General features: G+C 41.3%; 1 pseudogene; it reads right to left on the bottom strand.

Moving 5' to 3' along the window:
- Nucleotides 1-10,802, bottom strand: part of LOC123049711 (uncharacterized) — a 58,573-nt pseudogene extending 47,771 nt beyond the window's left edge.
- Between the last annotated feature and the right edge of the window lie 1,917 nt (nt 10,803-12,719).

The following is a 12,719-nucleotide window of genomic DNA, read 5'->3' as shown; positions in this document are numbered from 1 at the left end:
GCCCCCTACCTCGTGGCTTCCTGGAAGCTTCCTTGACTTAGGGTCCAAGTCTCCTGGATCATGTTCGTTCCAAAAGTCACGTCCCCGAAGGCTTCATTCCGTTTGGACTCCGTTTGATATTCTTTTTCTGCGAAACTCTGAAATAGGCAAAAAACAGCAATTCTGGGCTGGGCCTCCAGTTAATAGGTTAGTCCCAAAAATAATATAAAAGTGAATAATAAAGCCCAATAATGTCCAAAACAGAAGATAATATAGCATGGAGCAATCAAAAATTATACATACGTTGGAGACGTATCAAGCATCCCCAAGCTTAATTCCTGCTCGTCCTCGAGTAGGTAAATGATAAAAACAGAATTTTTGATGTGGAATGCTACATGGCATAATTTCAATGTAATTCTTCTTAATTGTGGTATGAATATTCAGATTCGAAAGATTCAAGATAAAAGTTCAATATTGACATAAAAATAATAATACGTCAAGCATACTAACTAAGCAATTATGTCCTCTCAAAATAACATGGCCAAAGAAAGTTCATCCCTACAAAATCATATAGTTTGGTCATGCTCCATTTTCGTCACACAAGAATTCTCTCATCATGCACAACCCCGATGACAAGCCAAGCAATTGTTTCATACTTTAGTAATCTCAAACTTTTTCAACCTTCACGCAATACATGAGCGTGAGCCATGGATATAGCACTATGGGTGGAATAGAGTATAATGATGGGGGTTATGTGGAGAAGACAAAAAAGGAGAAAGTCTCGCATCAACGAGGCTAATCAATGAGCTATGGAGATGCCCATCGATTGATGTTAATGCAAAGAGTAGGGATTACCATGCAACGGATGCACTAGAGCTATAAATATATGAAAGCTCAACAAAAGAAACTAAGTGGGTGTGCATCCAACTTGCTTGCTCACGAAGACCTAGGGCACTTGTGGAGGCCCATTGTTGGAATATACAAGCCAAGTTGTATAATGAAAAATTCCCACTAGTATATGAAAGTGACAAAATGAGAGACTCTCTATCATGAAGATTATGGTGCTACTTTGAAGCACAAGTGTGGTAAAAGGATAGTAGCATTCTCCCTTTTTATTTCTTTTTTTTGGGCCTTCTTTTTTTGTTTGGCCTTTCTCTTTTTTTCTTTTTTTGGGACAATGCTCTATTAAATGATGATCATCACACTTCTATTTATTTACAACTCAATGATTACAACTCGATACTAGAACAAGGTATGACTCTATATGAATGCCTCCGGCGGTGTACCGGGATATGCAATGAACCAAGAGTGACATGTATGAAAGAATTATGAACGGTGGCTTTGCCACAAATACTATGTCAACTACATGATCATGCTAAGCAATATGACAATGATGAACGTGTCATGATAAACGGAACGGTGGAAAGTTGCATGGCAATATATCTCGGAATGGCTATGGAAATGCCATAATAGGTAGGTATGGTGGCTGTTTTGAGGAAGATATAAGGAGGTTTATGTGTGAAAGAGCGCATCATATCACGGGGTTTGGATGCACCGGCGAAGTTTGCACCAACTCTCAATGTGAGAAAGGGCAATGCACGGTACCGAAGAGGCTAGCAATGATGGAAAGGTGAGAGTGCGTATAATCCATGGACTCAACATTAGTCATAAATAACTCACATACTCATTGCAAAAATCTACAAGTCATCAAAAACCAAGCACTACGCGCATGCTCCTAGGGGGATAGCTTGGTAGGAAAATACCATCGCTCGTTCCCGACCGCCACTCATAAGGAGGACAATCAAAAAACACCTCATGTTTCAAATTTGTTACATAACGTTTACCATACGTGCATGCTACGGGACTGCATACTTCAACACAAGTATTTCTCAAATTCACAACTACTCAACTAGCACAACTTTGATATCACTACCTCCATGTCTCAAAACAATCATCAAGCATCAAACTTCTCTTAGTATTCAACACACTCATAAGAAAGTTTTTACCAGTCTTGAATACCTAAAATATTAGGATTATTTAAGCAAATTACCATGCTATTTAAGACTCTCAAAATAATCCAAGTGAATCATGAGAGATCAATAGTTTCTATAAAATAAATCCACCACCGTGCTCTAAAAGATATAAGTGAAGTACTAGAGCAAAACTATATAACTCAAAAGATATAAGTGAAGCACAAAGAGTATTCTAATAATTTCCGAATCATGTGTGTCTCTCTCAAAAGGTGTGTACAGCAAGGATGATTGTAGTAAACTAAAAATCAAAGACTCAAATCATACAAGACGCTCCAAGCAAAACACAAATCATGTGGTGAATAAAAATATAGCTCCAAGTAAAGTTACCGATGGAAGTAGACGAAAGAGGGGATGCCTTCCGGGCCATCCCCAAGCTTTGCCTTTTTGGTGTCCTTATATTATCTTGGGGGTACCATTGGCATCCCCAAGCTTAGGCTCTTGCCACTCCTTGTTCCATAATCCATCAAATCTTTCACCCAAAACTTGAAAACTTCACAACACAAAACTCAGCAGAAAATCTCGTGAGCTCCATTAGCGAAAGAAAACAAAAGACCACTTCAAGGTACTGTAATGAACTCATTATTTATTTATATTGGTGTTAAACCTACTGTATTCCAACTTCTCTATGGTTTATAAACTCTTTTACTAGCCATAGATTCATCAAAATAAGCAAACAACACACGAAAAACAGAATCTGTCAAAAACAGAACAGTCTGTAGTAATCTGTAACTAACGCAAACTTCTGGAACTCCAAAAAATCATCCAAAATAGGACGACCTAGACAATTTGTTTATTGATTAGAAGCAATTGGAATCAATATTTTATCACGTTCTGATGACTTTTAACAATTATTTTCGTGAACAGAAAGTTTCTCGAAATTACAGCAAGATCAAATAACTATCATCCGAGAAGGTCCTATATGTTTAACTTGGCACAAACACTAATTAAAACATAAAAACACATCTAACCAGAGGCTAGATCAAATATTTATGCCTAAACAGAAGCAAAAAGCAAAAAAACTACAAATAAAATTGGGTTGCCTCCCAACAAGCGCTATCGTTTAACGCCCCTAGCTAGGCATAAAAGCAAGGATAGATCTAGGTATTGCCATCTTTGGTGGGCAATCCATAAGTGGCTCTCATGATAGATTCAGATGGTAATTTTATTTTCTTCCTAGGGAAGTGTTCCATGCCTTTCTTTAATGGAAACTGGAATCTAATATTCCCTTCCTTCATATCAATGATTGCACCAATCATTCTAAGGAAAGGTCTACCAAGAATAATAGGACATGAAGGATTGCAATCTATGTCAAGAACGATAAAATCTACGGGCACATAGTTCCTATTTGCAATAATAAGAACATCATTAATTCTTCCGATAGGTTTCTTAATAGTGGAATCCGCAAGGTGCAAGTTTAAAGAGCAATCATCAAAATCGCGAAAACCTAGCAAATCACACAAAGTTTTGGGAATCGGGGAAACACTAGCACCCAAATCACACAAAGCGTAGCATTCATGATCTTTAATCTTAATTTTAATAGTAGGTTCCCACTCATCATAAAGTTTTCTAGGGATAGAGACTTCCAACTCAAGCTTTTCTTCATAAGATTGCATCAAAGCATCAACGATATGTTTGGTAAAAGCTTTATTTTGACTAAAAGCATGAGGAGAATTTAGCACGGATTGCTACAAGGAAATACAATCTATCACAGAGCAATTATCATAATTAAATTCCTTGAAGTCCAAAATAGTGGGTTTATTAACATCTAATGTTTTGATTTCTTCAATCCCACTTTTATCAATTTTAGCATCAATATCTAAAAACTCCGAATTTTTGGAACGCCTTCTAGGTAAAGGTGGATCATATTCAGTCCCATCATTATCAAGATTCATATTGCAAAACAAAGGTTTAATAGGGGACACATCAATAACTTTTAGATCTTTATCTTTATTTTCATAGAAATTTGAAGAACATGCTTTCATAAAGCAATCTTTCTTAGCACGCATCCTAGCGGTTCTTTCTTTGCACTCATCAATGGAAATTCTCGTGGCTTTGAGAGACTCATTGATATCATGCTTAGGAGGAATAGATCTCAGTTTCAAAGAATCAACATCAAGAGAAATTCTATCAACGTTCCTAGCCAATTCATCAACTTTAAGCAATTTCTCTTCAAGCAAAGCATTGAAATTCTTTTGCAAATTCATAAACTCTTTAACACTAGTCTCAAATTCAGAGGGCATCTTATTAAAATTTCCATAAGAGTTGTTGTAGGAATTACCATAATTATTAGAGGAATTGCTAGGATAAGGCCTAGGATTAAAGTTTCCTCTGTACACGTTGTTACCAAAATTATTCCTACCAACAAAATTCACATCCATAGATTCATTATTATTCTCAATCAAAGTAGACAAAGGCATATCATTAGGATCAGAAGAAACACTCTTAGTAGCAAATAATTTCATAAGTTCATCCATCTTTCCACTCAAAACATTAATTTCTTCTATCGCATGCACTTTTTTATTAGTAGATCTTTCAGTGTGCCATTGAGAATAATTAACCATAATATTATCTAGGAGTTTAGTAGCTTCTCCTAAAGCGATTTCCATAAAAGTGCCTCCCGCAGCCGAATCTAAAAGATTTCTAGAAGGAAAATTCAATCCGGCATAAAATTTTTGTATAATCATCCACAAATTCAAACCATGAGTAGGGCAATTCCGTATCATTAATTTCATTCTCTCCCAAGCTTGTGCAACATGTTCATGATCAAGTTGCTTAGAATTCATGATGTCGTTTCTAAGAGAGATGATCTTAGCGGGAGGAAAATACTTAGAGATAAAAGCATCTTTGCACTTATTCCAAGAATCAATACTATTTTTAGGCAAAGACGAGAACCAAGCTTTAGCATGATCTCTAAGCGAAAAGGGAAATAGCTTCAATTTAACAATATCATTATCAACATCTTTCTTCTTTTGCATATCACACAAATCAACGAAGCTATTTAGATGAGTAGCGACATCTTCACTAGGAAGGCCGGCGAATTGATCTTTCATGACAAGATTCAACAAAGCAGCATTGATTTCACAAGATTCAGTGTCGGTAAGAGGAGCAATCCGAGTGCTAAGGAAATCATTATTGTTGCTATTGGTAAAGTCACATAATTTGGTATTATCTTGAGCCATCGTGACAAACAAGCAATCCAACACACGAGCAAACGAGAAGCAAGCGAAAGAGAGGGCGAATAAAACGGCAAGGGTGAAGTGGGGGAGAGGAAAACGAGAGGCAAATGGCAAATAATGTAATGCGGGAGATAAGGGTTTGTGATGGGTACTTGGTATGTTGACTTTTGCGTAGACCTCCCCGGCAACGGCGCTAGAAATCCTTCTTGCTACCTCTTGAGCACCGCGTTGGTTTTCCCTTGAAGAGGAAAGGGTGATGCAGCAAAGTAGCGTAAGTATTTCCCTCAGTTTTTGAGAACCAATGTATCAATCCAGTAGGAGGCTACGCTCGAGTCCCTCGGACCTACACAAACAAATAAATCCTCGCAACCAACGCGATAAGGGGTTGTAAATCCCTACACGGTCACTTACAAGAGTAAGATCTGATAGATATGATAGGATAATATTTTTGGTATTTTTATGATAAAGATGCAAAGTAAAATAAAAGCAAAATAAAAAGCAACGGAAAATAACTAAGTGTTGGAAGATTAATATGATCAAGATAGACCCGGGGGCCATAGGTTTCACTAGAGGCTTCTCTCAAGAGCATAAGTATTTCACGGTGGGTGAACAAATTACTGTTGAGCAATTGACAGAATTGAGCATAGTTATGAGAATATCTAGGTATGATCATGTATATAGGCATCACGTTCGAGACAAGTAGACCGACTCCTGCCTGCATCTAGTACTATTACTCCACACATCGACCGCTATCCAGCATGCATCTAGAGTATTAAGTTCATAAGAACAAAGTAACGCCTTAAGAAAGATGACATGATGTAGAGGGATAAACTCATGCAATATGATAAAAACCCCATCTTGTTATCCTCGATGGCAACTCTACAATACAATACGTGCCTTGCTGCCCCTACTGTCACTGGGAAAGGACACCGCAAGATTGAACCCAAAGCTAAGCACTTCTCCCATTGCAAGAAAGATCAATCTAGTAGGCCAAACCAAACTGATAATTCGAAGAGGCTTGCAAAGATAACCAATCATACATAAAAGAATTCAGAAGATTCAAATATTGTTCATAGATAAACTTGATCATAAACCAACAATTCATCGGTCTCAACAAACACACCGCAAAAGAAGATTACATCGAATAGATCTCCACAAGAGAGGGGGAGAACATTGTATTGAGATCCAAAAAGAGAGAAGACGCCAACTAGCTAATAACTATGGACCCGAAGGTCTGAGGTAAACTACTCACACTTCATCGGAGAGGCTGTGGTGTTGATGTAGAAGCCCTCCGTGATCGATGCCCTTCCGGCGGAACTCCGGAACAGGCCCCAAGATGGGACCTCGTGGGTACAGAAGGTTGTGGCGGTGGAATTAGGTTTTTGGCTCTGTATCTGATCGTTTGGGGGTACGTAGGTATATATAGGAGGAAGGAGTACGTCGGTGGAGCAACATGGGGCCCACGAGGGTGGAGGGCGCACCTGGGGGGTAGGCACGCCCCCGTACCTCGTGGCTTCCTGGAAGCTTCGTTGACTTAGGGTCCAAGTCTCCTGGATCATGTTCGTTCCAAAAATCACGTTCCCGAAGGTTTCATTCCGTTTGGACTTCGTTTGATATTCTTTTTCTGCGAAACTCTGAAATAGGCAAAAAACAGCAATTCTGGGCTAGGCCTCCGGTTAATAGGTTAGTCCCAAAAATAATATAAAAGTGAATAATAAAGCCCAATAATGTCCAAAACAGAAGATAATATAGCATGGAGCAATCAAAAATTATAGATACGTTGGAGACGTATCACCATGTCACAGACATCTTGGTGGACCGCACAAAATGATAAGAATTAAATAACATGCACTCATTACCAATGATAAAAGTGATTGATCATACACAAACATCCATAGAGATAATCATGCGAGAACACATTAAGCGTAGTATGATCAAACACATGATCTCACAAAGTATCTCACGAGCATAACACAAAAGTAGCACAAGGACCAACCAAAGTACCATGGCAAAAGAAACCAACAAAAGCAAAAGACACTCTCTCTCGAAGCCTATGATCTATACACTCTCTCTCGAGGACTAATTGATCTTCCTCTCCCTCGTGATAGGGCGGGTGACTTCCCTGTTGTCCAATACGCTGATGACACGATTTTAGTTATGCAGGCATGTCCCGTGCAGGCTGCCAGTATGAAAGCTATCCTAGAAGATTATGCTACTTCCATTGGGCTGAAGATCAATTTTCAGAAATCAACTCTTATACCCATTAACATTGATCACCGACGTGCTTGTGAACTGGCTGGGGTTTTTGGTTGCTCTGTTGGTTCCATGCCCTTCACATACCTCGGCCTGCCAATGGGTACGACGAGGCCTAGTGTCCTTGATCTTATGCCGCTGGTTCATGCAGTTGAGCGGAAGACATCCACTGCGCTATCCCTGATGTCATCCGGGGCTAAACTGACCTTGGTCAATTCAGTTGTGACTTCGATGCTGATATATGCAATGTGCACAATCAAAATGCACCCAAAGGTGATTGAACATCTGGACAAGCTGCGTAGATATTGCCTCTGGGCTAAAAACTCTGACGATGGGGTCAAGAATAACTCTCTCGCGGCCTGGGAACTTGTCTGCCGCCCAAAACGCTGCGGAGGCCTTGGTGTTATTGATATTAAAACACAAAATGCAGCCCTCCTCCTAAAACATCTATTCAAATTATGTAATCATGAAGATGTTCCCTGGGTAGAGCTTGTTTGGGATGCCTACTACAGAAACAGGATACCTCATGCATCTGAGGCGGTGGGCTCTTTCTGGTGGAAGGACGTGATGCAACTCAGTGGGATCTTCTGAGGGATCACTAAAGTCACCCCCGGGGATGGTTCTAGTGCTCTGTTCTGGAAAGATGTTTGGTTTGATAATACTCAGGATTCCCCAATAATGGATATATACCCACGAACCTTTCCATTTTGCTTGAATGAGGACGACTCCATTGCTAAGGTTCTTACTGCAACTGACCCAGCCATGATTTTTAGTCTACCTCTCTCGATCCAGGCAAGGGAGGAAATCAAAGAGATCCAGGAGGGGTTGCCACAAAATCGGATGGCCGCCGATCACTGTGACGTCTGGGAATGCACGCTCGGGTGTTTCTCGTCCAAGAAGTTCTATAACCACTGCTACAAACAGGTTGTGGCAGATGAGGCGTTTGGATGGCTCTGGAAAGCTAAAAGCCCGATCAAATTCAAGATGTTTGGGTGGCTACTCCTAGTTGATCGTCTGAATACCAGGAATATGCTCAAACGCAGACATTTTGTTGTCGTGGGGGGCAACTATGCATGCATGTTCTGTCAAAACCCTCCAGAGGAAACGGTGGAACATCTGTTCTTCAATTGCCCCTTTAGTCAACGCTGCTGGGATGTAGTTGGAATGACATGGCCGATAGATGACAACAGACTGGCTCTTCTGCGTGGGGGTAGGGATAATTGGAGACAACCTCTTTTCATGGATATTTTTCTTTTGGCTGCTTGGAGTCTTTGGATGGAGAGAAATAACCAACACTTTAGAGGGATTCAGCACTCTTATGGAGCATGGCTGGCTAGATTCAAGCATCTCTTGGAGCTGCTAACACATAACTGCCGGGAGGAACTTCATCCCTTCCTATCTAATTACATCGTAAATTTGGGTCACTAGGACCGTGGATAGCTTGCATGGCCGGGGGGCCACAAAAACCCTTTGTAACACATATGTAATTGTTCCTTTGTGAGTAATACAAAGTCAGTGGGAGCCTCTCCCACTGTCATTCTTTCTCAAAAAATGGTTTGAAAACGTATAGTGTTATACGACACTCTAGGCATGATCTCCGTGAGCTCCTGAAGTGGTCTTCCGGCTTGTAGCTCCACTGTTTGTAGACGGCGCTGAGAGGAGTCCATCTGCAAATGCTTCAGCTGATGTCTGTGGAGCTGGTGGAGTAGATAATGGAGGAGCAACTGTGGCTGTGGTGGCAGGAGCAGAATGAGTTGGCCTCAAATCTGCAACTGGCTCAGTAGAAGACCTATGTGCCCTTGGCACTGACTGGAATCTGTGTGTAGTGGGTCTGTCATCATTGTCCTCAGCATCATCCCCCAGCTTCTCAACTATAGTTTGAATCTCTGTGACCTTCACATCAAGGTTGTACATCTTATCCTCCACAATCCTTTCTAAGCTCTCCTGATTCTTAATCAAGTTGGCCAGACTTTTCTCAATCCTCTGGGTTGCTTGTAGCAGGTATGTGAGCTGATCTTGCTTGGTCTTGAGATTCACAGTATATGCATCTGGAACACTTGTTGCCTTTGCTGCTTTAGCAACCTTTGCCTTCTCAATCTTCTCCTGGCCCTCAACAGATGTAGGATGTGTAGCATCCATGATAACTTCATTGTCCTCAAACTCTAGCCTAAGGGGTAAATGCTCTTTGTCTAGTAGATATGTTCCTGTTCCAACCTTGGAATTGATCAACATCTAAATATGTGGAGCATATCCACATGACCTCTTTTGGTCAGCAGTTGCCTCTTGATTGTCTCAACTATTAGGCTCATGACCTTGAACTTTTAGGGAACATCAAACAGGTGTAGCAAGTTGATGGAATGGCCACGTATCATTCTGTGATCTCCAGACTTGGGCAACAGTGTATGCCTCAAGATGTTGTTGATAGTGCCCAATCCAGCAAGCAGATAGTAGATGGATCCAAATTTGTGAGTCTCTAGAGCTTCATCAGGAATTGGCTTATAAATGTGAGCCATGGAATTTTGATCCTTCCTGGGTTTGCCATACACATCAAGATCATCTTCAGCTTCTTCTGGAGCATTGATGAGCTCAGCCCATTCAGAGATAGACGACTGGTATCTGCTGCCCTTAGTCATCCACACTATCTTCCCATTTGGATAGAAGTGTGCAGTGGAGTAAAACTGCATTATCATCTCATCATTCCATTTGGTTAGCTTTTGTCCAACAAAAGCATCAACTTAATTCAACCTGAAGCTGTCATGAACATGGGGAAAGTAGTCTTCATTGGCATCAATATACTCCATGTCAACCCATTTCATGTCACACACAATGGACTTCTTGTCAAGCAACACAGTCTCATAGAAGTCCTGCTATTCTCTAGTGTGGAAACGGTAATCAACAGAAGTCCTCCTCTTTGTGGCATATGGATCATTCTTTCTCCACTGTCTCAGACCAACATCCTTTCTTAGCTTCATGTTCTCAGCCACTGGATGATCATCATTGTGGTCTGAAATTTTGGCTTCAGTTTTCTGAGCAGTTGGGGCTCATCATCCTCTTGGACCTCTGGCACTGGCGCCTTGTTCTTCTTTGCAGCTGATATGTTTTTGGTGGATCTCTTTGGAGCATAAGTCCTGGGAGAAGACTTAGGCTTGGGCTTCGAGGGAGCACCACCAGTTTTGATGGCATCTACCATTAGTTTCTGAGTCTTGGCAGGGGGTGCTTCCGCTTGCTCTTCCTCCTCCTCATCATCACTTCTCCTCATAGAAGGTTTTCCAAGCACTCTAGCAGTTATTGTTCTGGCTCTCTTCTTCTTCTTTCCTTTGTGAGCCTCCTCCTCATCATATTATTCAAGTGTTAATTGCATTGTCTCTTGAGTAGGAACTTTTCTAGGCATGGACATTGGAATTCTCCTTGCAGGTTGTCTTTCCTTGAGACCTGGTTTGGTGGCAGCAGCTGCAGCATATTCCTTCTTAAGCACTTTCTTCTTGGAAGTTACTTCTTCCTCAACAACAAAGTCCTCATCCTCACTGTCAGAATTCCTCTTCTTCCTCTGTCTCATAGCAGCTTTAGGCAGTTGCTAGGGGTGCTTCTACTGGCCTCATCATAGCTACTACTTGGGCTTGATCCCTCACTGAGGTTGACCTGGTCCTCTGACTTGTTCTGACTGTCACTGGCCTCAGACATCTCTGCAAACTGACCTTGTGAACAGATGGATGTGGGTAGAGTAGATGAGCATCACAAAAGCAGCTTGTTTTTGCAAAAATTGAGACAAAATCTTAACTTTTGTTTTCTGCAGAAAGCATTTCGGATCTACCAATATGATAATCTTGGTGACACCGAAGCACTTAATAGAGTCTAAAAATTTAGTTTCGATCAGTCCGAGTTGTAGTCCGGTGTTTCCGAGATGCTAGAGTTTCACTGAGAAATTGCTTTCGGTCTCACCGATTAGTACGTTTCGGTTAGACCGAGTTGTACTCAGTGCAATGGCTAGGGCCAATCGGTGGGACCGAAAGCTTCATTTCGGTCGGTCCGAGATGAGCTCGGCGGAAACCTAACCCTAAGATTTTGCATCAAATCTAATCTAAAAGAACTTTTGTGTAGATCGGAATTTTCAATCGTGGCAAGAATACATGCAATACTTTGTGCATTGAATCAGATAAAGGAGTTTGCACAAAGAGCTCGAACCATACCCTAACTCGGTGATGGCTCGCGACGGCAGCAACGGCGGAGGTGATTCCCGTTGACGGCGGCGGAGACCTACGACAACGGTGCACAGGTGGAGACGGCGATGATCCGAAGACCAAGAGCGGCAACAATGGGGGGGGCGAGCTCGAGTGTTTGAAGAAATTTCCAAACGTCGGACCACGACATATATATAGACCCATTAGCCGTCGGTGGCGCCGAGTGGAATGGCTCGGTGGCACCGAGATGCAAAACTGCTTGCAGTTGCTGCAACTCGGTGAGACTGAGTAGTTCTAATCGGTGGCACCGAGGCGAAAACCTTGATCAATCTAGTGGATTCGGTGGGACCTAATATAAGTGTGTTGGTCTGACCGAAATTCACCAGAAGGTTTTCTTAGTCAGCCCTTGACGGATCGGTGACTCCGAGTGCTCCGCACGCGAAGGATCAGAAAAAGACTTCTTCAAATTTTGTGATGTAGCATGCATAAAATTTGAGAAGAGAAAAAGCATAGATAGCTATAGGGAGTACTTAGGCATTCTTGTCCATCCATTTCGTCAACAAAAACCAAACATTCAAAACTACAAATGGATGTCCTCGAATGGAGAAAATTATGCAACCAACATGCTCACACAAGATAGCAAATGAAACATGTGACAAAGCATGCACATACACTCTAGCATCTATCAACCAATTGGCGATGACTAAGTCATCTATATATGAGTATATTGACTTAGGAGTCAAATGGGAACATTTGATCATAGGTCATACTCATCGTTTAAGCACAAGTGGGGTCACCACTTTTACATAAAGCATTGTTGTGTTCACTGCTACCTCTTGAGCACTGCGTTGGTTTTCCCTTGAAGAGGAAAGGGTGATGCAGTATAGTAGCGTAAGTATTTCCCTCAGTTTTTGAGAACCAAGGTATCAATCCAGTAGGAGACCGCGCTCGAGTCCCACGCACCTACACAAACAAATAAGAACCTCGCGACCAATGCGACAAAGGGGTTGTCAATCCCTTCACGGTCACTTACGAGAGCGAGATCTGATAGATATGATAAGATAATATTTTTGGTATTTTTATGATAAAGAATAAAAGTA

This window comes from Triticum aestivum, chromosome 2D (assembly GCF_018294505.1).
Source record: "Triticum aestivum cultivar Chinese Spring chromosome 2D, IWGSC CS RefSeq v2.1, whole genome shotgun sequence".
Classification (NCBI taxonomy): Eukaryota; Viridiplantae; Streptophyta; class Magnoliopsida; order Poales; family Poaceae; genus Triticum; species Triticum aestivum.
The sequence above is the reverse complement of the archived record's forward strand: the minus strand, read 5'-3'. Positions and strand labels throughout refer to the sequence as shown.